This window comes from Jaculus jaculus, chromosome 8 (genome assembly GCF_020740685.1).
Source record: "Jaculus jaculus isolate mJacJac1 chromosome 8, mJacJac1.mat.Y.cur, whole genome shotgun sequence".
Taxonomy (NCBI): Eukaryota; Metazoa; Chordata; class Mammalia; order Rodentia; family Dipodidae; genus Jaculus; species Jaculus jaculus.
In genome coordinates, this window is record NC_059109.1 from 5,086,215 (window position 1) to 5,113,787 (window position 27,573).

A 27,573-nucleotide genomic window follows, 5' to 3' on the forward strand; every position below is an offset into this window, starting at 1 on the left:
GATCCTCACAGATCCCTGTCAGTCTGCGCACAGGTGGAAACTGAAGCTTGGAGCAGGGAAAGTAAGATCCCAGAGGAGGAGCACCATAGCCAGGACTAGATGGAGCCCGGGTGTACTTGGCCTCTTCTTCCCACATGCACCCTGCTGAGACTCTGCCTTACCATTGGGTGACTTCTGGTCACTCAGGACGGCATCAGGTAGGGTTGCACCCAAGGGATATTGTCGTCTTAGAATCCGGAGACCTGGAGTTGGTTTCTGGCAATGCCGCGAAGCAAGCTTGGGCATGTGACTCCGCCCCTGAGCTAGGCCCCTTTACTTATAAAATACACCTAATTATTCTATTTCATAAGGCTGTTGCAGGGCCAGAATGAGCAGTGACCTTCTGCCAGCACTTGCTCATGGCAGACACTGGTCACTCGTGTTGACAGTGGATTTTTGCACAACAGCTCTTAGCCTAGGGATGTTCATTACTGTACGTGTTCATTGAGCTCGGTCTCATGTAGCCCAGGCTAGCCTCAAACTCTTTTTGTTTTTTTTTTCTTTTTTTCTCTCAATTTTTATTAACATCTTCCATAATTATAAAAAAAATCTCATGGTATTACCTTCCCTACCTCCACTTTCCTCTTTGAAATTCCATTCTCCATCATATCCCCCTCCCCATCTCAATCAGTCTCTCTTTTATTTTGATGTCATGATCTTTTCCTCCTCTTATGATGGTCTTGTGTAGGTAGTGTCAGGCACTGTGAGGTCATGGATATCCAGGCCATTTTGTGTCTGGAGGGAGCATGTTGTAAGGAGTCCTACCCTTCCTTTGGCTCTTACATTCTTTCCGCCATCTCTTCTGCAATGAACCCTGAGCCTTGGAAGGTGTGATAGAGATATTACTCAGTACTCTAGTCACTTCTTTCCAGCACCGTGATACCTTCTTAGTCGTCCCAAGGTCACTGCCATCTGAAAAGAGAAGATTCTCCACCCAAAGTGAGAGTAGCATTAATATAAAGGTATGAATATTTTTTAATTTTTTTGTTTATTTTTATTTATTTGAGAGCAACAGATAGAGAAAGAGGCAGAGAGAAAGAGAGAGAATGGGTGTGCCAGGGCCTCCAGCCACTGCAAACAAACTCCGGATGTGTGCGCCACCTGGTGCATCTGGCTAACGTGGGTCCTGGGGAACTGAGCCTCGAACCAGGGTCCTTAGGCTTCACAGGCAAGCGTTTAACCGCCAAGCCATCTCTCCAACCCAAGAGTATGAATAATAAGAGAAGTGCTTACTGGGCAATTTGATAAGCATAATATATACATTTAGCCAGCCAGCAGCAGCCGTTACACCCCTAGGGCTCATGACTACCCCTGTTTTAAGTTTTCAGTATCAGGGATGTGTTTCCCCCCATGGAGTGGGTCTCCAGTCCAATTGGAGGGCAGTTGGTTTCCACCATGATAAGACGTGCCACTATTGCACCCGTTGGCTCATTTGGCCTGGCTGGCCAATTATAAAGCTTGCAATGTCAACTGTTGATTTCTCTTTCTCCTATTGAACTGCATGTAGAATGGCTTCTTCCAGCTTTCTGTCAGCTGGTCTACATGGAGGAGGTTTTCAGCTCAGTTCCAGCAGGATTTCTCAGTGGCCTTGTAGCCCAAGTATGTGGAGTCTTCAGCAATAGAGTCTTACCATCTATTCCTGGTGGGAAACCAAGGGCCACGGCAATGGCCTATAATGTTTGGGGGGCATCAGGGACTTCCCTGACCAACAACTCACTGGAAGGTATCCCATTCCTGGCACTGAAAATTTTCTAGCAACAATCTGTGGCTCCTGAGTGTTCATTGTCCAAAACTGGAAGATTCCATATGATTTATTTGTATCCTCTTAGATTTTGATTAGCCTTCCATCCACCTTTCCTTTACTCAATCTCTTCCCCTGACCTCACTTAGGCCCTTTCACCCCCATTAATCTATTATTCTTCTACTAAAATACATACAATACCATCCTATTAAGTACCCTCCTCCCTTCCTTTCTCTTCCCTTTATATCTCTTTTTCAGCTTACTGGCCTCTGCTACTGAGTTTTTTCCTTCTCACACAGAAGCCCAGTCATCTGTAGCTAGGATCCACATGTGAGAGAGAACATGCGGTGCTTGGCTTTCTGGGCCTGGGTTACCTCACTTAGTATAATCCTTCCAGATCCATCCATTTTTATGCAAATTTCATAACTTCATTTTTCTTTACCACTGAGTAGAACTCCATTGCATAAATGTGCCATATCTTCATTATCCACTCATCAGTTGAGGGACATCTAGGCTGGTTCCATTTCCCAGTTATTGTGAATTGAGCAGCAATAAACATGGTTGAGCACATACTTCTAAGGAAATGAGATGAGTCCTTAGGATATATGCCTAGGAGTGCTATAGCTGGGTCTTGTTTTTGGTTTTTCCAGACAGGGTCTTGCTCTACCCCAGGCTGACCTGGAATGCAATGGCACTGGGTCTTGGTGCACCCATTCTCATTTCTCTTTCTACTTTCAAATAAATAAAATTATTTTTAACTTTTTTGGTTTTTGAGGTAGGGCTGACCTGGAATTCACTATGTAGTTTCAGGGTGGCCTTGAACTCACAGCTATCCTCCTACTTCTGCCTCCCAAGTGCTGGGATAGAAAGGTGTGCGCCACCATGCCTGTATTTTTTTTTTTTTTTTTACTTTAAGATAATGCCATTTATTATTTTACACTGAAGTTGAAGACCAAGGCCACATTGTTGTTAAATGCCTCCCACCCACCCTTCAAAATGCATCCCACCCCTGTTAGAAAAAAACAAACACAACAGAATACCACCATTCAGGTGGAACCAGGAACACAAACAAGACACCACATCTCTGCACACTGATATAATACTGGCCATGACCCTTGGGAAAAGCAGTCATGGCATAGTCATGAGTACAGATCCGGGCTCGGCTGCAGGTTTGGAAGTTGAGGCCACCAGCTGGATGTACTTCCAGTGAAGGACCCATGCCTTGAGCACCTCTCTCTATTCCAGAGAGACTAGGAGGCCTGAAGGTTTTCCCGGTCCAAGAAAAGGGAGCTAGGCAAGATTCCCCTCAGCAGAGCGAAGGCCCTTCCTTCATTGCGGAGTTCACAGCCCCTGGGGGCCCGGCAGGCTCGCGTTCACATGGCTTAGGGACCCACAGCCACTTGCCACCAGAAAGCTGAGTGTGAGGACCCATCTAAGGAGAGGTGCCTGGGACAGCCTGCTGAGCTGGGCTTTCCCACTGGGGACCTCTGCAGGGGTGGGGTCTTACACTTTGCTGCTCGCCCGCTGGCGAAGCCCCGGCGTCTGTGATGAGCTCTGGTCCTCCATGCTGTGGTTCAGCAGTCCCTGTAGCTCCCCAAACAGGTGGATGTTGAGCAAGAATGTGGTCTTGGCCTCTTTGATCACCCTCTGCTTGACCTCGGGGGTCATCTCAGGGTGTTCATGCGTGCTCGATACAACTGCTTGAACTTGGTGGCATTGCCAATGTTGGGGAAAGTGAAGAAGGCCACACCCTCTCCGGAGCTGGGCAGTCCCAGGGCCCTCTGTGCTATCTTCTTGAGGACCTGGCCCCCAGACAGGTCACCCAGGTAGCGGGTGGAGGCGTGGGCCACCAGCAACTCGGGCTGTGTTTGCCCACCTTGTGGAGATGCCTCACGTAGTGCTGCGTGGCCGGCGTGTACAGGATGGTCTCCTGCCAGCGGCGCCCATGCCAGAAGGCCCTGTCCTGCTCCAGGGTGGCCTTTGGTGCAGCTCCTCTGGGAAGTAAAGGGGGGCATAGACCAGGTTCTTCTGCTTGTTGCGCTCAATCTCTTCCCTCAGGGCCACATAGATGTCGTACAGGGAGGCCATGACCATCTTGAAGCCTTCACGGGTCACCTGGCCCTTCTGAAAGTTCTTCATGATCTCAGCGTTCTCTGCTTGGATGTGGACCTCCTTGGTGGCCTCCTTCAAGGCCTCAGACAGATCCTGGGGCATGCTGTTGATCTTCTGGTGCTCCGTGGCTGGACGGGGCTGGCTCGGGAGGACTCAGCTCACGCTGGACTTGCCCGGTAGGGTCCTTCTCTCCAGTCTTATTTTTTTTTAAAGATGAGGACTTAGCCGGGGATGGTGGTGCACGCCTTTAATCCCAGCACTCTGGAGGCAGAGGTAGGAGGATCGCCATGGGTTCAACACCACTCTGAGAATAGAATGAATCCCAGGCCAGCCTGGGCTAGAGTGAGACCCTACCGCGAAAAACCAAAAAGAAAAAAAAAAAAAAAAAGGATGAGGACTTTGCCAGGACTGGTGAGGACACAACAGCCATCACTTGGGAGTAAGGACTAAGTGACTTGCTACATCGGAAAATGACAGTGAAAATGGGCTGGGGAGATGGCTCAGTCAAATGCTGCCTACATAACAAGGGACCTGAGCTGAACCCAGACTCCACATCAAAGGGAGAAGCTGTGGTGGGCTTCCGTAAGCTCACTGCCTACTGGAAAGAAGGGAGGGGGGTCAAGAGGATTTCCACGACTTTCAAACACAGCAGTAGCAACAGAGCCTCTGCCTGAAGTACTGAAGTAGGTGGAGGAGAGGACCAACCAGAAAGTTGTCCTCTGACCCCCACACACACATCTGCATGAACACGCACGCATGTGTGTGCACACACCAAGTTGTTTTTTTTTTTTTTTTTTCCCTGAGGTAGGGTCTCACTCTAGCCCAGGCTGACCTGGAATTCACCATGTAGTCTCAGGGCGGCCTGAAACTCACAGTGATCCTCCTACCTCTGCCTCCCGAGTGGGATTAAAGGCGTGTGCCATTATACCTAGCCAAAGAATATTTTTTTCTCAATTTTTATTAACATTTTCCATGATTATGAAAAATAACCCACGGTAATACCCTTCCCCCCACTTTACCCTTTGAAACTCCACTCTCCATCATATCCCCTCCCCATCTCAATCAGTCTCTCTTTTATTTTGTTTTTGTTCTTGTTTGTTTTGTTTTTCGAGGTGGGGTCTCACTCTAGCCCAGGCTGACCTGGAATTCACTACGGAGTCTCAGGGTGGCCTCGAACTCACGGTGATCCTCCTACCTCTGCCTCCCAAGTGCTGGGATTAAAGGCATGCGCCACCATGCCCAGCTTCTCTTTTATTTTGATGTCACGATCTTTTCCTCCTCTTATGATGGTCTTGTGTAGGTAGTGTCAGGCACTGTGAGGTCATGGATATCCAGGCCATTTTGTGTCTGGAGGGAGCATGTTGTAAGGAGTCCTACCCTTCCTTTGGCTCTTACATTCTTTCTGCCACTTCTTCCGCAATGGACCCTGAGCCTTGGAAGGTGTGATCGAGATGTTACTCAGTACTCTAGTCACTTCTTTCCAGCACTATGATACCTTCTGAGTCGTCCCAAGGTCACTGCCATCTGCAAAGAGAAGATTCTCTACCCAAAGTGAGAGTGGCATTAGTATAAGTGTATGAATATTAAGAAAAGTGTTTACTGGGCAGTTTGAGAAGCATAGTATATACATTTATCCAGACATCAGCAGATGTTATACCCCTGGGACTCATGAGTACCCCTGTTTAAGTTTTCAGTATCAGGGATGGATTCCCTCCCATGGAGCGGGCCTCCAGTCCAATTGGAGGGAAGTTGGTTTCCACCATGATCGATGTGCCACCATTGCACCAGTTGGCTCATTTGGCATGGCTGCCTAGCCAAAGAATTTTTTTGTTTTGTTTTGTTTTTTTGAGGTAGGGTCTCACTGTACCCAAGGCTGACCTCGAATTCACTATGTGTAGTCTCATCTTGGCCTTGAACTCAAGTTGGTCTGCCTACCTCTGCGTACTGAGTGCTGGGAATAAAGACGTGCACCATCATGCCTGGCTTCAAATAATCTTTTTTTTTTCTTCAGATTTTTATTAGCAACTTCCGTGATTATTAAAAATATCCCATGGTAATACCCTCCCTCCCCCCATTTTCCCCTTTGAAACTCCATTCTCCATCATATCCCCTCCCCATCTCAGTCAGTCTAAATAATCTTTTTAAAGTAGTAAAAATGAGAGACCAGGGCTGGAGAGAAGACTCAGCCTCATGAAGCCTAAGGATCCAGGTTCAGAACCCAGGATGCACATAAACCACATGCACAAGGTGGCGCATGTGTCTAGAGTTCGTTTGCAGTGGCTAGAGACCCTGGCATGACCATTCGCTCTATATATCTGCCTCTTTCTCTCTCTCTCTCAAATAAATAAAATATTTGGGGTTGGAGAGATGGCTCAGCAGTTAATGTACCTGCCTGTGAAGCCTATGGACCCAGGTTCAATTCCTCAATACTCACGTAAGCCAGATGCTTATATGTCTGGAGTTTGCAGTGCCTAGGGGCCCTGGCATGTCCATTCTCTCCCTCCCTCCTAAATACATTAAAAAAAATAATTTTGTCTTTTAAATGAGAGACCAGGATGAAGTCTCCTTGCTGAAAGTATACTGGCTGAAGGGAAGCTGACAAATCCTGGGGTCCTGGCTTTTCTCACCAAAGCACTCCTGGGAGGGTTTGAGGAGCGTTAGCCATATCCACTTGTGTGAGCCCCAGAAGCCCTTGGCTGACCCCCAAGGCTGGAGCAAAGATGTGAGGGGCAGCATGGTGGGTGTCCAAGGCCTCTGGCATCCCCTGCCATGTCTTCCTCACCCTCACCACATGCTCACTGAACCCATCAGGAAATCAGGAAGATGACGTACACATGTCAACAGTCGGTGACTCTGTCATGACTGGCCTGGATCACCTTGAGTGTCTGATGTATGCTGATCCAACAGATGTACTCTCCCCCCGCCCCCCATGCCAACAGCGTGTGCCTGTGAAGTGGCAACCACGCCTTCTAGAGGCCCCAGGGCTCAGGGGAAGGGAGAGGTGCCTGCCTTTCCTCAGCCTCTGTCTGGGCTGTCCACCTAGGGCACAGAGCCTGCAGTTCAGCCCTTAGCTCACAAGGTGGCAGCAGGTGGCAGTTCAGGCAAGGACTGGCCCAAGTTGGAAGCAGGGGTCCAGCCGTGGTCCTTCCAGAGTGGCTTATTGATTGAATATGAAGGGGCAGAGGCCTGATCCCACTGGCTTAGGAGTAGTGGGTGGACACCTTCTTCTAGAAGGTAGATCTCTATACCTGTTGGTCCTTATCTATTAACCACCACAGAGATGAGCGAGCGTGTGCGCATGAATGTGCAAGACATGCCTATTTGCATATGTGTGTGACTGTGCAGGTGACTGGCAGTGTGGGGTGTGACTGAGTGTGACTGGTGGTGATGTAATGTGTGTGTGCTTGTGCCTGTGTGACTGAACGTGATGTAACTGGGCGTGTGCTTGGGAGGGTGGCTGGAGGTGTGGGGTGTGCCCGTGTGACTGAGTGCAGATGCCTGTCTCTAGATGGCTGTGTGGGGGTGGGGGAGCCAGGCTCAGGTGTCGCCAGAGAGGCGGGGAGGAAACTCCTAAACTTGGGCAATGAGCACCTTATCAGGGAGCCCTTCTGGGTCAATAAGGGCAGAGTGCGAAGTCCACCAGGTAGGAGTGACTGGGAGGCCGTAAGAGGAAGTGGGTCCCTGTGTCTAGTGGCTGTGTGCGAAAGAAAGGGCCCACACTGAACCCACGCAGTCCCAACTCAGATGCAGCTGAGCTGGTTCCCAACCAGGCCAACCATGTCACGTGGAGCAGGCAGGAGAGTTGACCTCTCCCAGCCTCAGTTTCCCCACCTGTCAAATGGGGAAAGCAGTGGGATGTACGTTCCAGGCCATGCGTGTGAGTTGAGAGCACTCCTGGGTGTCACCTAGAAGAGGGCCTGGTGTTGGGATGGAGAGATGGCTCAGGAGATAGAGGTGCTGGCTTGTGATGCCTGATGGTCTGGGGTCAATTCCCCAGGACGCACGTAAGCCAGATGCACAAGGTGGCACATTTGTCTGGAGTTAATTTGTAGTGGCTGGTGGCCCTGGTGTGCCCATTCTCTCTCTCTCTCTGTCTCTAATAAATAATAAATAAATAAGTAAATAAAAAGAAGAGGCCCGAGTGTGTCAAGCAGAGAGTCTAAGCAGTCTAGCCACAATGGTGCCTGTGCCAGGCAGTCTCTCAGGGGGCACAGTCGTCAGGCTGTGGGGGGCTTGCCACCCCAGGGGAGGGGGTGCTTGCAGGTGGCTCGGCCTCCTGGGGGAGCTGCCATCCCGGTGACCTTGGAGACCGGCTCTGGCCTCCGATGGCTTCAGGCAGCTGAAGAGCAGGCTTTCAAAAGCTCCAGCTGGAGTTTTGCCCTTGTTTTCATTTTTATTTTTATTGGAAACTGGGTGGGGAGCTTTTGGCTCTCATTGGGGATTATTTTGAAACTACCGCCTTCCTTCATGGGGAGCTGGCTGGAGTCAACTGGTCACCATGGAATTTCTTTTTTTAGTGTGTAAACAGCTGAGTTGTAGGCAGCTGTCGCCTGGCCAGGACGGAAAGCCGCCTGTTATGTGGGGCTGCCTGGCTCGGATTTCCTGGGCAGACAGATGCCATGTCTTTCATCTCACAGTCAGGGAGCCCGGAAAGTGTGGCTCGGAGACCACACGTCTGCTTATGTCTAGCTCTTCAGGTGGCTTCACCTGGGAAGTCCTTTCCTAATGCCAAGGCCGTAGAAGAAAGGACAAATGTAGTAAGTGGGGTACTTCCCAGGGCCACCCCCCGACGTGGTGAGTGTAGAATGCCAAGTCAGAGAGGAAGCCGGGGCCACCGGATCAAACTCCATAGCCACAGGCCACAGCTGATGCAGGTTCCAAGGCCAGTGGGGGGCAGGGAGGAGGCAGGAGGGGAGGGGAGGGGAGGCCAGAGCCGGAGCTGAAGCTCTGGTAGGAACTGTGCCAGGCGGTACCGGGCCCTTTAAGAGGCAGAGGCCGACTAAGCAAAGACACAGGGGTCAGAGGTGCCCTGTGTGCTGTGGGCAAGAGCGGCTGGCACGGTTCACAGAATGGACAGGTTCGGCTCCTTCACTGAGCTTCTGCAGGCAGGGCACAGCTCCAGCCACTGAAGAGCTTGAATGAGACAAACCCCTCTGCTATGGGACTGTTCATTCAGAACAGGACGGCTTAGTGGTGAAGGCGCATGCCTAGGAAGCCTAAGGACCCAGGTTCGATACTCCAGGTCCCGTGTAAGCCAGATGAACAAGATGGCACATGCATCTGGAGTTCCTTTGCAGTGGCTAGAGGCCCTGGTGCACACATTCTCTCTCTCTCTCTGTTTCTAATAAATAAATAAAATATATTTTTTTTCAAAAATGAAATCATGGCTAGGGGTGATGGCTCACACCTGTTTTCCCATGTCCATATAAGGTAGAAGAAGCAGGCAGCCAGTATTTTTTTTTTTTCTTTTTTTGTTTTGTGTTATTTTGGTTTTTCAAGATAGGGTCTTATTCCGGCCCAAGCTGACCTGGAGCTCACTCTGTACATGAACTCACAGTGATCCTCCTACCTGTACCCCCTAAGTGCGGGGACTAAAGGTGTGTGCCACCACACCCTGCTTCTATGTTTTTCTTTTTCTTTTTTTTTTTTAATTTTTAAAATTTATTTACTTGCAAGCAGAGAGAGATAGAAAGAAGAGAGACGGACAGAGAGAAGGGCACACCACTGGGGCCTCCAGTCACTGCAAATGCACTTTGTGCGTCTGGCTTTATGTGGGTACTGGGGAATTGAACCTGGGTCATTAGGCTTTACAGGCAAGTGCCTTAATTGCTAAGCCATCTCTACAGCCCCTATGTTTTTCTTTTTAAATTATTTAATTAATTTATTTATTTGAGAGAGGGAGAGAATGGGCATGCCAGGGCCTCCAGCTGCTGCTAGAAACTCTAGGCGCATGTGCCCCCTTGTACGCATGTGCCCCCTGGCTTACATGGGACCTGGAGAGACGAACTGGGATCCTTTGGCTTTGCAGGCAAATACCTTAGCCACTAAGCCATCCCTCTAGCCCTATGTTTTCCTTTTTAACTGAGCCAATGTCTTCAAAAATTAACATGTTTGGGGGATGGGACTGGAGGGAGCAGTTCCTCACGGCGCAGGAGGAGAGGATGAGGTAGCAACGGGTAGAGCCCTCCTCAGGCCATACCTAGCCTGGATTTAGAAGAGGTCACAGACAATGGACTACCTGGTTCTCAGTGGATTATCCACTTGGTTTGTGTAACTGCAAGTCATGAGAGGTGATGGGCCTTTCTGGTGGCTCCCAGGTCACCTGGAAGACATGACTGTGCTTAGCTTAGCGTCAGCTCTGGAGCCTTCTCTTCAGATCCCTCTGGCCAATCCCCAAACTCAGTGTTGACATCCCCCAGCCTCTCTTGCCTGTCCTTCGCCTTTCTTCCTGAGAAGCCCAGACACCGGCCCCGGCGGTGGCAGCCGTAGGCACCTTGACTGGATGGAACACGCTTTCACACTGCTGACACAGCTCCTTTGCCACCTGCTAGGCCTGTGCCACACTCTCAGTTGCAGTGGCAAGTTTTGTTTCTCCTCCTCCTCATTCTTTTGGTTTTCCGAGATAGAGTCTCACTCTGGCCCAGGCTAACTTGGAATTCACTATGTAGTTTCAGGGTGGCCTCGAACTCACAGTGATCCTCCTACCTCTGCCTCCCGAGTGCTGGGACTAAAGGCCTGTGCCACCGTGCCCAGCTTCCAGTAGCTAGTTTTTGGTTTTTCGAGGTAAGGTTTCACTTTAGCTCAGGCTGACCTGGAATTCACTATGTAGTCTCAGGGTGGCCTCAAACTGACAGCAATCCTCCTACCTCTGCCTCCCGAGTGCACAGCATTTAAAGGTGTGAGCCGCCACGCCCGGTCAATAGCTAGTTTTTAATCCGTGTTTCTAGAATGGAAGTGGGATCTCTGCCTCAGGTAAGCGTTGCAAGCATTAGTTTTGGACCACTGGTTCCTGGCTGCTCTCTGTCTGGTCTCTTAGAGTGTCTTCTCCACATGTGCATGGGGGCCTGGCCACAGGGCTCTGCCAAGCTTCCCGCTCTCCATGGACTGCCTCTGGAAAGAGCCTGGACCCTCTCAGTGCCATGTGACCCACTTAGTGCAGATGGCTCCTTCTCCCTGTCCCTCCTCCCTACCTCTGCTCTGACCCTGAAAACTGAACTCCACCTTCACGCACAATGGGGCAGGGCAGAGCACTGAGGTCAGGTGCCATCATGGCCAGAAGGAACGTCCATATTGTCCTTTAAGAACTTCCTCAACTTGACAAACTCTTGAGGGCTGGGAATTCCTGTCTAGGATTTTTTCCCAATATTCTGAAAGCTGTTTCTCTGCTTTTGGTGGTTTTATTGTTTTTTTGTTCTGTTCCAACTCTTCCTTTCACTTTCCGTAGGGCAGTGCGGGTTGGTGCGGAGGGTGGGGACCTGGCATCAGCTGCGTCAGGCACTGGGGCCACAGCCAGCTATGCCAGGGGAGGAGATGGGATGAAGGAGGAAACGGGAGTGGAAGGGAGGAAGTGAGACCTGCATGGGGTGGTCTGCTTTTCTGTTAACCCTCACCTCCTTCAGCTCCGGGCATGTGGCCTCGTTTCTGACAGGCTCCTGCCAAAAGCACACAGCTAGGGGCTGGTTCAGCGGTTAAGGTGTTTGCCTTCAGAACCCTGTGACTGGAGTTCTGTTCCTCAGCATCCGCGTAAAGCAGCTGCACAGGGCCACACATGCATCTGGAGTCTGTTTGCAGAGGCTGGGGGCCCTGGTACACCCATTCTCTCTGTCTCTCTTCTATCTCTCTCTGCTTGCAAATAAATAAATAAAGTTACAAAATATATTTTAAAAATTTTTTGTTCATTATTTATTTATTTATTTGAGAGAGAGAGAGAGAGAATGGGTGTGCCAGGGCCTCAAGTCACTGCAAACGAACTCCAGACGCATGCGCCGCCTTGTGCATCTGGCTAACGTGGGACCTTGAACCGGGTCCTTAGGCTTCACAGGCAAGCGCTTAACCGCTAAGCCATCTCTCCAGCCCCACAAAATATTTTAAGAATTGTCCAGTATGATGGCACACGCCTTTAATCTGAGCACTCAGGAGGCAGAGGTAGGAGGATCGCTACAAGTTCTAGGCCACCCTGAGACTACATAATAAATTCCAGGTCAGTCTGGGCTAGACTGAGACTGTACCTCAAAAAAAAAAAAAATTTTTTTTTAAAGGGCTAGAGAGATGGCTTGGTGGTTAAGGTGCTCAGTTCAATCCTCCATGACCCATGTAAGCCAGTTGCACAAGGTGGTACATGCACCTGGAGTTTGTTTGCAGTGGCTGGAAGCCCTGGCACGCCCATTCTCTCCTCCTGCCCCAATCCCTTTCTCTCAGATAAATAAATGAAAGAAAAAATTAAGCCTAGCATGTTGGCATACATCTTTAATCCCAGTACTCAGGAGGCAGAGGGAGGAGAACTGCTGTGAGTTCAAGGCCACTCTGAGACTAGAGTCAATTCCAGGTCAGCCTGGAAAAAAACAACAAAAAAATTTTTTTTTAATTTTTTTTTTTTTTTTTTTTTACAAAATGTACACAGCTGTTACTTGGGAGGGTGGACACATTAACCCCTTAATCACTAAGCCATCTCTCCAGCATGGGGCGGGGGTGGGGGGAGCCCTTCAGGTCTTTCAATGTAAGGGGCATTAATAGGGATGAGCCTGTGAACCTCCCAGTGAGCAGTCATGCCGTGTGTGACTGCAAAACAGCTGTTTCCTCTCTGCCCTCTGGCTCCGCGGGTGGCAGCTGCTGCCTGCCCCTCTCCCTGGAAATAGTGGGCGGAGGAGTGTGGGTGGCAGCTGGGGAGGGGGAGGATCAAGGACAAAGGGCACCTGGTGGAGAACTGGGGGGTAGGGGCGGATGGGGGAGAAGCTTTGATCTCTAGGGTTTGGTCCCTTCCACCACATCCCTTTTCCTGACAGAATCCGGGTGGTCTGGGAGCGCAGCCCCCTCCTGGCTCCCCATCTCTTAGATGACGGCAGAGCTCACGAGCCACTTCCCCAAGCCAAGTTGGCATTCCCGATGATGGGGGTTCTCCAAGGAGGCTGGCTTGCAGCTGGAGGGATGTTCGGGGACCCCCTCTCAGGAGGATGTTGAAGTGGCTATGTCAGATGTCCTAGGAGCCAGCTAGGGCCTCATTAGCCCATTGTACAGATGAAGACACTGAAGGTTCGGTCACACGGTCTAGTTTAAGATGACAGCAGCCTCACCACCTGCCTCTAATGCCCAGAGTGGATTAGGATACTGAGGGGAGGAGCTGTCCCGGTCTGTCTTTAGTGCTTACAAAAGCCTCTCAGCTAGGGCTCAGTTACCCCCGCAGAGCTGGAAGTTTTATTTTGATTTATTTATTTATTTGAGAGCGACAGAGAAAGAGGCAGAGAGAGAGAGAGAGAAAATGGGCAAAAATTCCAGATGCATGCGCCACCTTGTGCATCTGGCTTACATGGGTCTTGGGGAATCGAGCCTGGAACCAGGATCCTTAGGCTTCACAGGCAAGCGCTTAACCATTAAGCCGTCTCTCCAGCCCCAGAGCTGGAAGTTTTAAAAATATTTATTTATTTGAGAGAGGGAGAGAGGGAGGGAATGAGAGAAAGAGGCAGAGAGGAGGAAGACAGAGTATGGGTGTGCCAGAACCCCCAGCCACTACAAACAAAGTCCCAGATACATGCACCACTCAGGGCATCTGGCTTTATGTGGGGATTGCGGAATCGAACCAGGCCCATCAGTAAGTCAACTTTGCATTACAGGAGAACACGCCATGGCTTCCTCTAGCCTCTGCACGTGGGGAATGTGCTATTACACACACACACACACACACACACACACACACACACACGAATCCTGAGCTGAGGCTCTGCCCCTCAGGCAAGTTTCTAACTTGCTTGACAGTTGATTTTGATGTACTTGTAAACATCAGATCCACTTAAATATATCTTTTAAAATTTATTTATTTGAGTGAGAGACAGAAATTGAGAGAGAATGGGTGCGCCAGGGCCTTGAGCTGCTGTAAACAAACTCCAGATGCATGTGCTGCTTTGTGCTTCTGGCTTACCTGGGTCCTGGGGAATTGAACCTGGGTCCTTAGGCTCTGCAGGCAAGTGTCTTAACCACTAAGCCATCTCTCCAGCTCTAACTATATCTTTTGAATTTAGTGAGTCTCAATCCTGATTGCACAGTGGAGTCACCTGGGGAGTGTAATTAAAAACCCGTGTGGGTTGGACATAGTGGTGTACATCTTTAATTCTAGCACTCAGGAGGCAGAAGTGGGAGAATCACTGTGAGTTTGAGGCCTCCCTGAGACTACAGAGTTATCTTGGGCTACAGTGAGACCTAAACTCACAAAGAAAAAAAAAAATTAATTAATTTAAAAAATGTGGGGGTGAGCTGGAGAGATGGGTTAGTAGTTAAGGCACTTGCCTGCCAAGCCAATGGACCTCAGTTCCATTCCCCAGGACCCACATAAGCCAGATGCACAAGGTAAATCCTGCATCTGGAGTTTGTTTGTAGCAACTGGAGGCCCTGGTGTGCCCATTCTCTCTCTCTTTCTCTCTCTCTCACTCTGCTTCTTTCACTGTCTCAAATAAATCAATAAATAAATAAGTAATAAAAATAAAATATTTAGCCGAGCGTGGTGGTGCATGCCTTTAATCCCAGCACTCAAAAGGCAGAGGTAGGAGGATCGCCATTAGTTCGAGGCCACCCTGAGACTACAGAGTAAATTCCAGGCAGCCTGGGCTAGAGTGAGATTCTACCTCATAAAAACCAAAAAATAAAAAAATAAAAATAAAATAAAATATTTGAAAAAAAGTGTGGGGTGTCTGGGGAGGGTCCCTATAATTTCAACACTGGGAAGGTGGTGCCCGGTAGATCCCTGGATTTGCTGGGCAGCCTGTCTAGACTAATTGATGAATGAGAGACCCTGTGTCAGCAAAGGTAGGAAGTGGGGGCTGTCCTCTGGCCTCCACATGAGAAGGCAGACATGTGTGTGTGTACTCACACACAGACATACACAGACACACACACACAGAAACCAGAACAGAAATCTGGGGTGGTTCCCAGGAATCAACATTTTTCGACTCCCCCACCCCCGCAATCTAAAGTGTGTGATGAACTCACTGTGATTATATTATATGCCCTAAGGACAGTAGGACCTTATAGGTTGCACATTTGACAGAGTGTTCTAGAATAGAGAGAACCCTAGAGGGAATGAGGACAGACGAGTGGGCGTGGGAGGGCCCTTCTTGAGTGACCTCCACCGGAGCCCCGGGAAGCCTGCCGCCCCGCCCTGCCCGGGGGAGGGGGCACACGGCCACAGTTGTTTGTCTTGGCACTTGTGGGGCAGGCAGTTGTGCGCGGAGCTGTTGCTCCTTTGTGCGGGTTAACCGTTGGCCCTGTTTGTCACGGCTGATCGGATATCACTGGACACACTCTGTCCATCTCTTCAGGATTCGGACAAAGAGGCTGAGCAGTGGTTCCTCTTCGCACTGAAGCAAGCCTGGCCCTTGGGTGTGGCTCTCTTTCTTTTCTTTCTTTCTTTCTTTCTTTCTTTCTTTCTTTCTTTCTTTCTTTCTTTCTTTCTTTCTTTCTTTCCTTCCTTCCTTCCTTCCTTCCTTCCTTCCTTCCTTCCTTCCTTCCTTCCTTCCTTCCTTCCTTCCTTCCTTCCTTCTCTCTCTCTTTCTTTCTTTCTTTTTAATTTGTTTTTTGTTTTTCGAGGTAGGGTCTCACTCCAGCCCAGGCTGACCTGGAATTCAATATATAGTCTCAGGGTGGCCTTGAACTCACAGTAATCCTCCTACCTCTGCCTCCCAAGTGCTGGGATTAAAGGCGTGTGACACCACACTTTTATCTATTTGAGAGAGAGATAGAAAGAGGCAGAGAGAGAGAGAGAGAGGAGAGAATGGGTGCACCAGGGGGCCTTCAGCCACTGCAAACAAACTTCAGACGCATATGCCACCTTGGGCATCTGGCTTACATGGGTCCTGGGAAGTCGAACCTCAGCCCTTAGGACTTGCAGGCACACACCTTAACAGTTGAGCCATCTCCCCTGCCCCAAGCCAGGTTCTTTTTAACAGACTGGCAGGTGAGTTGATAACTGAAAAGGCCAGAAGAGAGCACAGACGTGTCATGGTAGTCCCCACCACCGGAAGCTGCAAGGGTTTCCTCAGGGCAGGAGAACGAGGGGAAAGCTTGGAGAGGCTGAACCCCAGAAGCTTGAAGGATGGGCGCTGGAGTGGAAGTCCAGACTTCTGGGGAGATGGCTGGTGGTCTAGTGAGGGAGGAGAGCCAAGGAGGCCCAGTCATGAGCAATCACACGGCTCCCCTGAAGGGCTGTTTTTTCTTTTCTTCATTTTTTTTTTTTTTTTTTTTTTGGCTTTTCCAGATAAGGTCTTGCTCTAGCTCAGGCTGACCTGGAATACACTCTGTAGTCTCCTGGTGGCCTTGAACTCATGGTGATCCTCCTACCTCTGCCTCCTGAGTGCTGGGATTAAAGGTGTGTGCCACCACGTGCTACAGAGGCAGGAGGATTGCCTTGAGACTACAGAGTGAATTCCAGGTCAGCCTGGACTAGAACAAGACCCTACTTTGAAAACAAAACAAACAAAAACTGGTGGGAGGGTGTTAGGAAGATGCTACAGCAGATAAAGGCACTAGCTTGCAAAGCCTGCTAGCCTGGGTTCAATTTCCCAGCCACCCACATAAAGCCAGATACACAAGGTGGTACATGCATCTGGAGTTTGTTTGTAGCAGCAAGACTTGGCCCTGGCTTGCCCATACTCATTCACTCTCACATACACAAATAAATAAATAAACACATTAGAAATTTCTTTTTTGTTATTTTTGTTACTTATTTGGGAGAGATAGAAAGGGACAGAAAGAGGCAGATAGAGAGAGGGAGAGAGAATGGGTGCGCCAAGGCCTCCAGCCACTGCAAATGAACGCCAGACGCGTGCGCCCCCTTGTGCAGCATCTGGCTAACGTGGGTCCTGGGGAACCGAGCCTCGAACCGGTGTCCTTAGGCTTCACAGGCAAGCGCTTAACCCGCTAAGCCATCTCTCCAGCCCTAAACACACTTTTTTTTTTAAGTTCAGGGTTGGAGAAATGGCCTAGTGGTTAAGGCTCTTGCTGTAAAACCTAATAACTCAGGTTCAATTCCCCAGGACCCACGTAAGCCAGATGTACAAGGTGATGCAGGTGTCTGGAGTTTGTAGCAGCCGAAGTCCCTGGAGCGCCCAAGCTCTCTCTCTTGCTCTCTCTTGCTCTCTCTCTGTCTGCCTCTTTCTCTCTCTAATTAAATGAATAAAAATTAAAAAAGCGTGGCTTGTTGAGTGAGAATCCCATCCCAGTCGGCATAGGGGACTTGGAGAACTGCATGGGGACAGACAAGACTGCTTTCACAAGCCTCGCCCGTGGCCTGTGTCTTCCCCACTGTCTCACGTCTACAGGCCCCTGTGGACGCCTGAGGCCCTGCTCTGAATGGCATGTTGAGCCCTGTGGTGGGCACAGAAGAGCACGTGGCATTGCCTGGCCCTGAGGAGAGGAGACAAGGCTCACGGAGATGGAGGAGCAGGAGCACCCCCAGGGAGGCAGAGGAGCAGACTGCGGCTGCCGGTGGCCCCCAGCTCTCCTTCTGCTTGGACACGTGCCAGGCACCCGTTCTTCTCCCCCCACCCAGCTGCATTCACCCCTCTTCTGGCATGGTGACCCAAAAGTGAGCCCGGCTCCACCTGTCTTTCCCGTGAAAGGCGATATGCAAGGGGCAGAGTGCGATCCCAAATGCTGTGACGTCCTTTGTCAGCTGCCAAATCCTCAGTCCTTGCCAGCTGATCCCAACACTTTGTCTTCAGTTTTTTTTTTCTTTTGTTTTGGAATTCCAGGCTGACCTGGAATTCACTATGTAGTTTTAGGCGACCCTCCTACCTCCACCTCCTGAATGCTGGGATTAAAGGCGTGGGCCACCACATTTATTTATTTGTTTATTTAGTTATTTGTTTATTTATTTATTGTTTTTCTGAGGTAGGGTCTCGCTCTAGCCCAGACTAACGTAGAGAGAATACACTATGTGGTCTCAGGGTGGCCTCGACCTCTTGGCGATCCTCCAACCTCTGCCTCCTGAGTGCTGGGATTAAAGGTGTGCGACACCACGCCCGGTTTGTCTTCGTTTTTCTTTCTAGGATTCATTTTGTTTATTAGAGACAGAGAGAGGGAGAGAGAGAGTGGGAATGGGCATGCCAGGGCCTCTAGCCACTGCAAACGAACGCCAAGATGCATGTGCCACTATGTGCATCTATCTGGCTTACGTGGGACCTGGAGAATTGAGCCTAGGTCCTTTTGATTTGCAGGCAAGCATCTTAACCGCTAAGCCATCTCTACAGCCTTTGTCTTCACTTAAAAAAATATTTTATTTATTTAAGAAAGAGAGAGAGTAGTCATGCCAGGACCTCTAGCCACTGCAAATGAATGCCAGACAGTTGCACCTCTTTGTGTACCTAGTTTATGTGAATACTGGGGAATTGAACCTGGGTCCTTAGACTTTACAGGCAAGCACCTTAGCCACTAACCCATCTATCCAGCCCCATTTTGTTGCTTTTTAATTTTTGTTTGTTTATTTGTTTATTCAGTTTCTCGAGGTAGGGTCTAGTCTAGCCCAGGCTGACCTGGAATTTACTATGTAGTAGCAGGGTGGCCTCAAACTTATGTCAATCCTCCTACCTTTGCCTCCTGAGTGCTGGGATTAAAGGCCATCATGCCCATCTTTATTTTTATTTGTTTTTAAATAATTTATTTGTAAGCAGGGAGAGAGGGAAAGAGAGAAGGAATGGGCATGTCAGGGCCTTTTGCCACTGCCAACAAACTCCACATGCATGTGCCACTTTGGGCATCTGCCTTTATGTGAGTTCTGGGGATTCATAAACTCAGGCTGATCGATAGATAGATAGATAGATAGATAGATAGATAGATAGATAGCAAGAATGGGTGTGCCAAGGCCTTCAGCCATTACAAACTCCAGACACATGTGCCACTTGTGCATCTGTCTTACGTTGGTCCTGGGGAATTGAATCTGGGTCCTTCTGGCTTTATAAGCAAATGCCTTAATTGCTAAGCATCTGTTCGGCACCCCTGTTTTTTTTTTTTTTTTAGGTAGGGTTTCACTCTAGCTCAGGGTGACCTGGATTTGCTATGTAGTCTCAGGGTGATCTTGAAGTCACAGAGATCCTTCTGCCTTGGCCTCCCAAGTGCTGGGATTAGAGGTGTGCACCACCAAGCCTAGCACTTACTTGTTTTTAATTATTTTTTCTTTTTTTTTTTTTTTTTGGTTTCTTGAGGTAGGATCTCACTGTAGCCCAGGCTGACCTGGAATTCACTATGTAGTCTCAAGGTGGCCTTAAACTCATAGTGATCCTCCTACCTCTGCCTCCCAAGTGCTGGGATCAAGGGCGTGTGCTACAACACCCGGACTAAAAAACATTAAAATTTCTTTTTCTTTTCTTTTTCAAGGTAGGGTTTCACTCTAGCTCAGGCTCTGGCTTAAAACTTTTACTTTTATAAAAGGTAGAACATATTTTGGAAAAAGAAAAAAAGCTAGCTCGCTCATCTGCCAAATAGATGCGTACTTGATTGGTATTTGATCTTCTGCAAGAGTCACTTTGTGTGTGTGTGTGTGTGTGTGTGTGATCTAAAATATACTTTTTAATTGTATGTTTGTGTCTTGTATTTTCTGTGGGGTAAGAGACCCATACTTCCCAGCTACAACAATCTCATTGTGATCTACCATGGTGAGGGGCTGGAGCCTGGAGGACTTTTCAGGAAAGGAAGCTCCGACCTGACTTTGTTGTTGTTGTTCGAGGTAGGGTCTCACTCTAAAGCTCAGGCGGACCTGGAATTCACTATGTAGTCTCAGGGTGGCCTCCTACCTCTGCCTCCCAAGTGCTGGGATTAAAGGCGTGAGCCACCATGCCTGGCTGAAGAGTCATATCTTGAGCGGTTCCATCTTTATAAAATTCTAGAAACAGGGGGCATGGCTCAGCAGTTAAAGGCGCTTGCTTGCAAAACCTGACACCCATGTTTGATTTCCCAGCACCCACGTAAAGCCAGATGGACAAAATAGAGCATGAATCTGGAGTTTGTGAGCAGTGGAAAAAGGTCTGTACACTTTCTTTCTCTTAAATTATATATACATACATACCTATGTACACACACACACACATGTGCACACACACACACACACACACACACGTTCAAACCCCAGCCCAACAGCCTTCGCAAGCAAGTGCCTTTAACTGCTGAGCCATCTCCCCAGCCCCAGACTTTTTTTTTTTCAAGGTAGGGTCTTATTGTAGCCCAGGCTGACCTGGAATTCACTATGTAGTCTCAGGGTGGCCTCGAACTCAGAACTAACATTGATCCTCCTACCTCTGCCTCCCCAATGCTAAGATTAAAGTCATATGTCACCATGCCCACTCCCTCCCTTTAAAAAAAAAATGCAAGTCTGGGGTCAATAAGGCCCAGGGCAGGTGATGGAATGCAGATTCTTATGCATCCTCAGCCCTCATATGTACTTTTGCTTCTCAGCATCCAGCGAGTATCTGGCATCTTACAGGCCTTCAATGTATCACAGATTACACTTGAATGGACAAAAGGGGAAACTGGCTTTGGTTGAAGCTGAGTCCTGTTATTTAGACACTTCAAGACATGGGGGTTGTAATTAAGGCCAGGTATCAGCTTAACTGGCACACCGCTGCGGTCCTGCAGACTGCAACGTGCTTGGCTGTAGACCTCAGTGCAGTGAATGCCTTCCCTGTGTGGCCCAGAGACTCCACTCCTAAGAACCTACTAGACAGATGCTTACATTTGGAGGGAAAAAAAAGGTAGCTGAGGGCTGGAGACGTGGCTCAGTGGTTATGTGCACATCCTGCACCAGCATGAGGGCCTGAGGGGGCCTGAGATTGCCAGAGTTCAGAGTTCGAATCCCTAGATTCCATATAAACAGCTGGGTTTTGTCAGACACTCTTATAACCCCAGTCCCTCAGGGGAGCAGAGACCGAAGACTACTTCGGAGCCCCTCATGCTCTGGAGTCTGTCAAGAGTGGGCAGAAGAGTGACGGAGTGAAACATCGCATGTTCTCTTTCAGCCACTGTAGGCGAGCAGAGAGTGCCCAGCACTGTTGGCAAGTGTATGGGGCACCACATCTCTCTCTCTCTCTTTCTTTCTCTCTCTCTCTCTCTCTCTCTCTCACACATACGCAAGGACAATCACTGTGGACTATTTGTCATGTCGCTGGACATGGAACCCGGGGGACCTATGCTAGGCACGTACTCATTCTCTGAGCTTGTTTTTATTTTATTTATTTTTAAAATATTCTTTTTTTTTAAATATACTTTTTGCTGGGCATGGTGGCACACGCCTTTAATTCCAGCACTTGAGGTAGGTCTGTAGCTCAGGCTGACCTGGAATTCACCATGTAGTCTCAGGCTGGCCTCAAACTCACAGCGATCCTCCTACCTTGGCCTCTTGAGTACTGGGATTAAAGGCGTGCGCCACCATGCCTGGCAGAGAGAGAATGGGTACACCAAGGCCTCTAGTCACCGTAAACAAACTCCAGACATGCGCCACTTTGTGCACCTGGCTCAGTCATTAGGCTTTACAGGTAAGCACCTTAACCACTGAGCAACCTCTCCAATCCCCTTTCATTTTTTTTGTTTTAATGTTGCTATGTCTGAATGTGATACCTGAACTGGCATCAGCTATCTTGGGACCATGAGAGGAGTTAGACTGAAGAGAACTCAACGAGGACAGCAGAGCAAAAAGATGAAAGGAAGCAAAGTACCTGAGAGCATCACTGAGTTGCTGACCCAGCTCACTTGGTCCCTGTCATTCCAGGTTCTCAACAGTGAAAGCAGTGTTTGTACTGTGTGCCATCTCATAACGAAGCCAAGTTGGGTTGTGTTTTCTTTATATATATAATTTATCTCAGGGACAGCTGGGCATGGTGGCGCACGCCTTTAATCCCAACACTCAGGAGGCAGAGTTAAGAGGACTGCCTTGCTCTAGCAAGTGAGTTTGAGGCCACCCTGAGAATACAAAGTGAATTCCAGGTCAGCCAGGGTAAGAGGGAGACCCTAACTCAAAAAAAAAATATATTTAAGATAGTGAGGCACCTTATATTTGGCCAGGCAGGCCAAATGATCCAATGGTGCAATAGTGGACATCTACTATGGGGGAAACCAGCTGCCCTCTAATTGAACTGGAGGTCCACTCCGAGGGAGGGCACACATCCCTGATACTGAAAACCTACAACAGGGGTAGTCATGAGCCCTAAGGGTGTAAGGTCTGCTGGTATCTGGCTAAATGTACATACTATGCTTATCAAACTGCCCAGTAAGCACTTCTCTTAATGTTCATACTCATATATTAATACTACTCTCACCTTTGGTTAGAGAACCTTCTCTTCTCAGATGGCAATGACCTTGGGATGACTCAGAAGGCATCATGGTGCTGAGAAGTGACAGAGGAGTGCTCAGCACTGCAATATCTCTATCACACCTTCCAGGCTCAGGGTCCATGGCGGAAGAGATGGTGGAAAGAATGTAAGAGCCAAAGGAAGGGTAGGACTCCTTACAGTATGCTCCTCCAGACAGAAAATGGTCTGAATATCCATGACCTCACCACAGTGGCTTACACTACCTACTCAAAATCATCATAATTGGAGGAAAAGATCATGACATCAAAATAAAAGAGAGACTGATTGAGAGGGGGAAGGGGATATGATGGAGAGTGGAGTTTCAAAGGGGAAAGTGGGGGGAAGGAGGGAATTACCATGGGATATTGTTTACAATCATGGAAGTTGTTAATAAAAAAGAAAAGAGATAGAGATAGATAGAGAGAGAGAGAGAGAGAGAGACAGAGAGAGAGAGAGGGAGAGAATGGGCATGCCAGGGCCTCCAGCCACCGCAAACAAACTCCAGATACATGCACCACCTTGTGCATCTGGCTTTACACGGTCCTGGGGAGGTACACTTGGGTCCTTTGTCTTTGCAGGTAAGCCATCTCTCCAGCTCCTGAGCTGGGTTTTCTATTGCTTGTATCCTAAGCCATCATCACCATCAACACAGAGGGCAGAAGAGCCACAGACAAGACTCTTAACACAGACCTTGTGGTGGAAGCCAGATAGAGAAGGAGTAGACCACAGCAGGCTAGATGTCAAAAAGGTTGCAAGAGACATGTGTAAAATGTCCCTGGCCACAAAGAGATCACAAAGAATGTAAAAAAAGAGCTGAACTAAGCCCCGTGTGGTGGTGTATGCCTTTGATCCCAGCACTCCAGAGGCCAAGGTAGGATGCTGGCTGGGAGTTTGAGGCCAGCCTGAGACTCTAGTGAATTCCAGGTCAGCCTGAGCTGGAGTGAGACCTTACCTCAAAAAAGAAACAAAGAGGGGGCTGGAGAGATGGCTTAGCGGCTAAGCGCTTGCCTGTGAAGCCTAAGGACCCTGGTTCGAGGCTCGGTTCCCCAGGTCCCACGTTAGCCAGATGCACAAGGGGGCGCACGCGTCTGGAGTTCGTTTGCAGAGGCTGGAAGCCCTGGTGTGCCCATTCTCTCTCTCTCCCTCTATCTGTCTTTCTCTCTGTGTCTGTCGCTCTCAAATAAATAAATAAAAATTAAAAAAAATAAAATTAAAAAAAAAAGAAACAAAGAAAAAAAAAGTGGGGAGTGGTGGTGGCTGGAGAGACGGCTCAGCAGTTAAGGTGTTTGCCTACAAAAACCTAACAACCCTGGTTCGATTCCCCAGTACCCATGTAAAGCCAGATGCTCAAAGTGGTGCATGCATCTGAAGTTCATTTGCTGTGGCTAGAGGTCCTGGTGTGCCCATTCTCTCTGACTGTCTGTCTCTGCTTGCACAAAAATAAAAATTAAATTAAATTAAAATAAAAAAATAAAGCTAAACCAGTGGAGTCAATGAGAAGGAGGTAACAGAAACTTAGTTGCAGTGTGTTGGGACAAGTTGAAATTAAGAAAATAAAGCTAAGGGCAGGGGGTGGGGCTCAGTGGGAAATCTTTGGGGTTGATGACTAGAAAACCGAGCATGGGGGCTGGGGAAATGTCTTAGTGGTTAACGCGTTTGCCTGTGAAGCCTATGGACCCTGGTTTGATCCCCCAGGGCCCACGTAAACCAGATGCACGAGGGGGCGCATGCGTCTGGAGTTCGTTTGCAGTGGTTAGAGGTCTGGGCATGCTCATTCTCCCTTTCTCTCGATCTGCCCCTTCCTCTCTCTCAAATAAATAAAATATCAACAAGTATATTGAAAACCGAGCATGGTATTGAATGTCCGTAATCTCAGCCCTTGGGAAGGTGGGGCAGCTGGGCTATATCAGGAGTTCAAGACCAGCCTGGGGTGCAGGAGACTCTGTCTCAAAACAAATTAAAAATAGAGTAGAGAAAATATACAAAACGTTCAGAATGATTGCCTCTGAGGTGAGATAATAGATGATTTAAAATTTTTTTGAATGGGGCTGGAGAGATGGCTTAGCAATTAAGGCGCTTGCCTGTGAAGCCCAAGAACCCATGTTCGACTCTCCTCATCCCACGTCAGGCAGACTCACAAAGTGGAGCAAGTGCACAAGGTCACATGTATGCACAAAGTCACATGTGTGCACAAGGTCACATATGTGCACAAGGTGGTGCATGTGTGTGGAGTTCAACTACAGTGGTTGCAGGCTCTGGAGTGCCAATTCTCTCTCTCTCTCCCTCTCTCGCTTGCAAAAAAAAAAAAAAAAAAAAAGTCTAGTCTGTTGGGCTTGCCTCAAAAAAAATTATGTATGGCTGGGTGTGGTAGTACACGCCTTTAATCCCAGCACTCAGGAAGCAGAGGTTGGAGGATCGCAGTGAGTTCAAGGCCACCCTAAGACTACATCATGAATTCCAGGTCAGCCTGGGCTAGAGTGACACCCTACCTTGAAAAACCAAAAAAAAATTGTGTATATGAATTATGTGTGTATGTATGTATATGTATGCATGCGTGTATGGGCACATGTGGAATCAGAGGAATTGTCTGTGCTCCACTTTTTTTTTTTTAATTTTTTATTTATTTATTTGAGAGCGACAGACACAGAGAGAAAGACAGATAGAGAGAGAGAGAATGGGCGCGCCAGGGCTTCAGCCTCTGCAAACGAACTCCAGACGCGTGCGCCCCCTTGTGCATCTGGCTAACATGGGACCTGGGGAACCGAGCCTCGAACCGGGGTCCTTAAGCTTCACAGGCAAGCGCTTAACCGCTAAGCCATCTCTCCAGCCCTGTGCTCCACTTTTAAAAAAAATTTTATTTATTCATTTATTTGAGAGAGAAAGAGGCAGAGAGAGGGAGAAAGAGAATGGGCGTGCCAGGGCCTCTAGTTACTGCAAACAAACTCCAACACATGTGCCTTCTTGTGCATCTGGCTTACGTGGCCCTGGGGAATTGAACTGGGGTCCTTTGGCTTTGTAGGCAAGCGCCTTAACCGCTAAGCCATCTCTCCAGCCCCGTTTTATTTTATTATTATTATTATTTTTTTCTGAGGTAAGGTCTTGATCTAGCCTAGGCTGACGTGAAACTCACTTTGTAGCTCCAGATAGACCTTGAAGTTATGGTGAGTCACCTACCTCAGCCTCCAGATGGTAGGATTAAAGGAATGCGTCAACATATCCAGCTCTAATGTTATTATTACTATTATTACTATTATTATTATTATTGTTGTTGTTGTTGTTTTTCAAGGTAGAGTCTCACTCTAGCCCAGACAGTGGCCCTGGAATTCACTATGTAGTCTCAGGCTGGCCTCAAACTCATGTTGATCCTCCCACCTCTGCCTCCTAAGTACTGTGTTTTATTATCTTTAATGTTTTTATTTATTTATTTAAAAGAGAGAATGAATGAATGGGTGCACCAGGATCTCTTGCTGCTACAAATTCCAGACTTACGCACCATTTTGTGTATTTGGCTTTACATGGGTACCGAGGAATCAATTTTTTTTTCTGACTCCCAAGTGCTGGGATTAAAGGTGTGTGCCACCATGTCTGGCTTCCATCCTCTTTTCAGATAGGGTCTCTGTTGCAACCAGGTTCGTATTGCTGGCAGAAATCACCCCGTGAAGAGCAGCTTTTAGGGAAAAAAAGGTTTTATTTTGGCTTACAGACTTGAGGGGAAGCTCCACGATAGCAGGGAAAATGATGGCATGAGCAGAGGGTGGACATCACCCCCTGGCCAACAAAAGGTGGACAATAGCAACAGGAAAGTGTGCCAAACACTGGCAAGAGGAAGCTGGCTATAACACCCATAAGCCCGCCCGCAACAATACATTGCCTCCAGGAGGCGTTAATTCCCAGATTTCCATCAGCTGGGGAGCTAGCATACGGAACGCCTAGTATGGGGGACACCTGAATCAAACTACCACAGTCTCTTGCTGCTGTAAATGAATTTGACCTGCAAGTGGCTTTATCTGTGTGCTGGGGAATCGAATCCAGGCTGGCTGACCCCAGGCCAGCAGGCTTTGTTAGCAAGTGCAGCTTACCACTGAGCCATCTCCCTAGTGATTCTGAAGATATTTAAATGACCTAATGTTATCTTCATGACAAGAGGAAGGAAGGAAGGGAGGGAGAGAGGGAGGAGAGGAAAGATCTAGCAGAAGGGAGTCCCTGGAAATAATAGTTGTGCTGGGTTGGTGAGATTATGGGTCATTTTGTTTCTTTGTTCAGTTTCCCAAACTTATTTTGTGGTTCTGGTGTTATTTTAGCTGCAACAACTCCCCCTCCCCCGCGGCCAGTGTGGGATAGAGAGCTTGTGTTCCCAGGCTTGATGATCCAAGAGCCAGGGCCCAAGGGGCTGCTTGGACAGAGAAGATGGCTACTGGTGACATGTCGCCTGGAGAGGGGAAAAACATCAGAACACCTAAACCCTAACATGTCTTCCTCAGCACACAGTTGTGGAGCCCTGAATGCGAGAAGAGCCAGGGGCGCTGAGTCCTAGTCCCGTACCACCTTGGTCCTATCTCCCATGGTATCCTTTTTTTGTTTTGTTTTGTTTTGTTTTGGTTTGGTTTAATCAAGGTAGGGTCTTATTGTAGCCCAGGCTGACCTGGAATTCACTATGTAGTCTCAGGGTGGCCTCGAACTCACAGCGATCCTCCTACCCTGGGCCTCCCAAGTGCTGGGATTGAAGGTGTGTTCCCCCATGCCTTGTGTGCATATTTCTTGAGAAAGAGTCTCTCTGTGAATATGGAGCTGTGGCATTCGGGAGCCCAAGGGATTCTCTGGTCTCTGCTCCCCACAGGACTGGGGTTATAGACATGTGTGGCCACACCCAGCTGTTTTTTTTTTGTTTATTTATTTTATTTATTTTAATTAATTAATTTATTTATTTAGCGACAGACACAGAGAGAAAGACAGATAGAGGAAGAGAGAGAAAATGGGCGCTCCAGGGCTTCCAGCCTCTGCAAACGAACTTCAGATGCGTGCGCCCCCTTGTGCATCTGGCTAACGAGGGACCTGGGGAACCGAGCCTTGAACCGGGGTCCTTAGGCTTCACAGGCAAGCGCTTAACCGCTAAGCCATCTCTCCAGCCCTGTTGTTGTTTAT

At 48.6% G+C, this 27,573-nt stretch overlaps 1 pseudogene; it reads right to left on the reverse strand.

Annotated features, from left to right (window-relative positions):
- Positions 1-2,387: 2,387 nt before the first annotated feature.
- LOC101617156 overlaps positions 2,388-27,573 on the reverse strand; it is a 67,543-nt pseudogene continuing 42,357 nt past the window's right edge.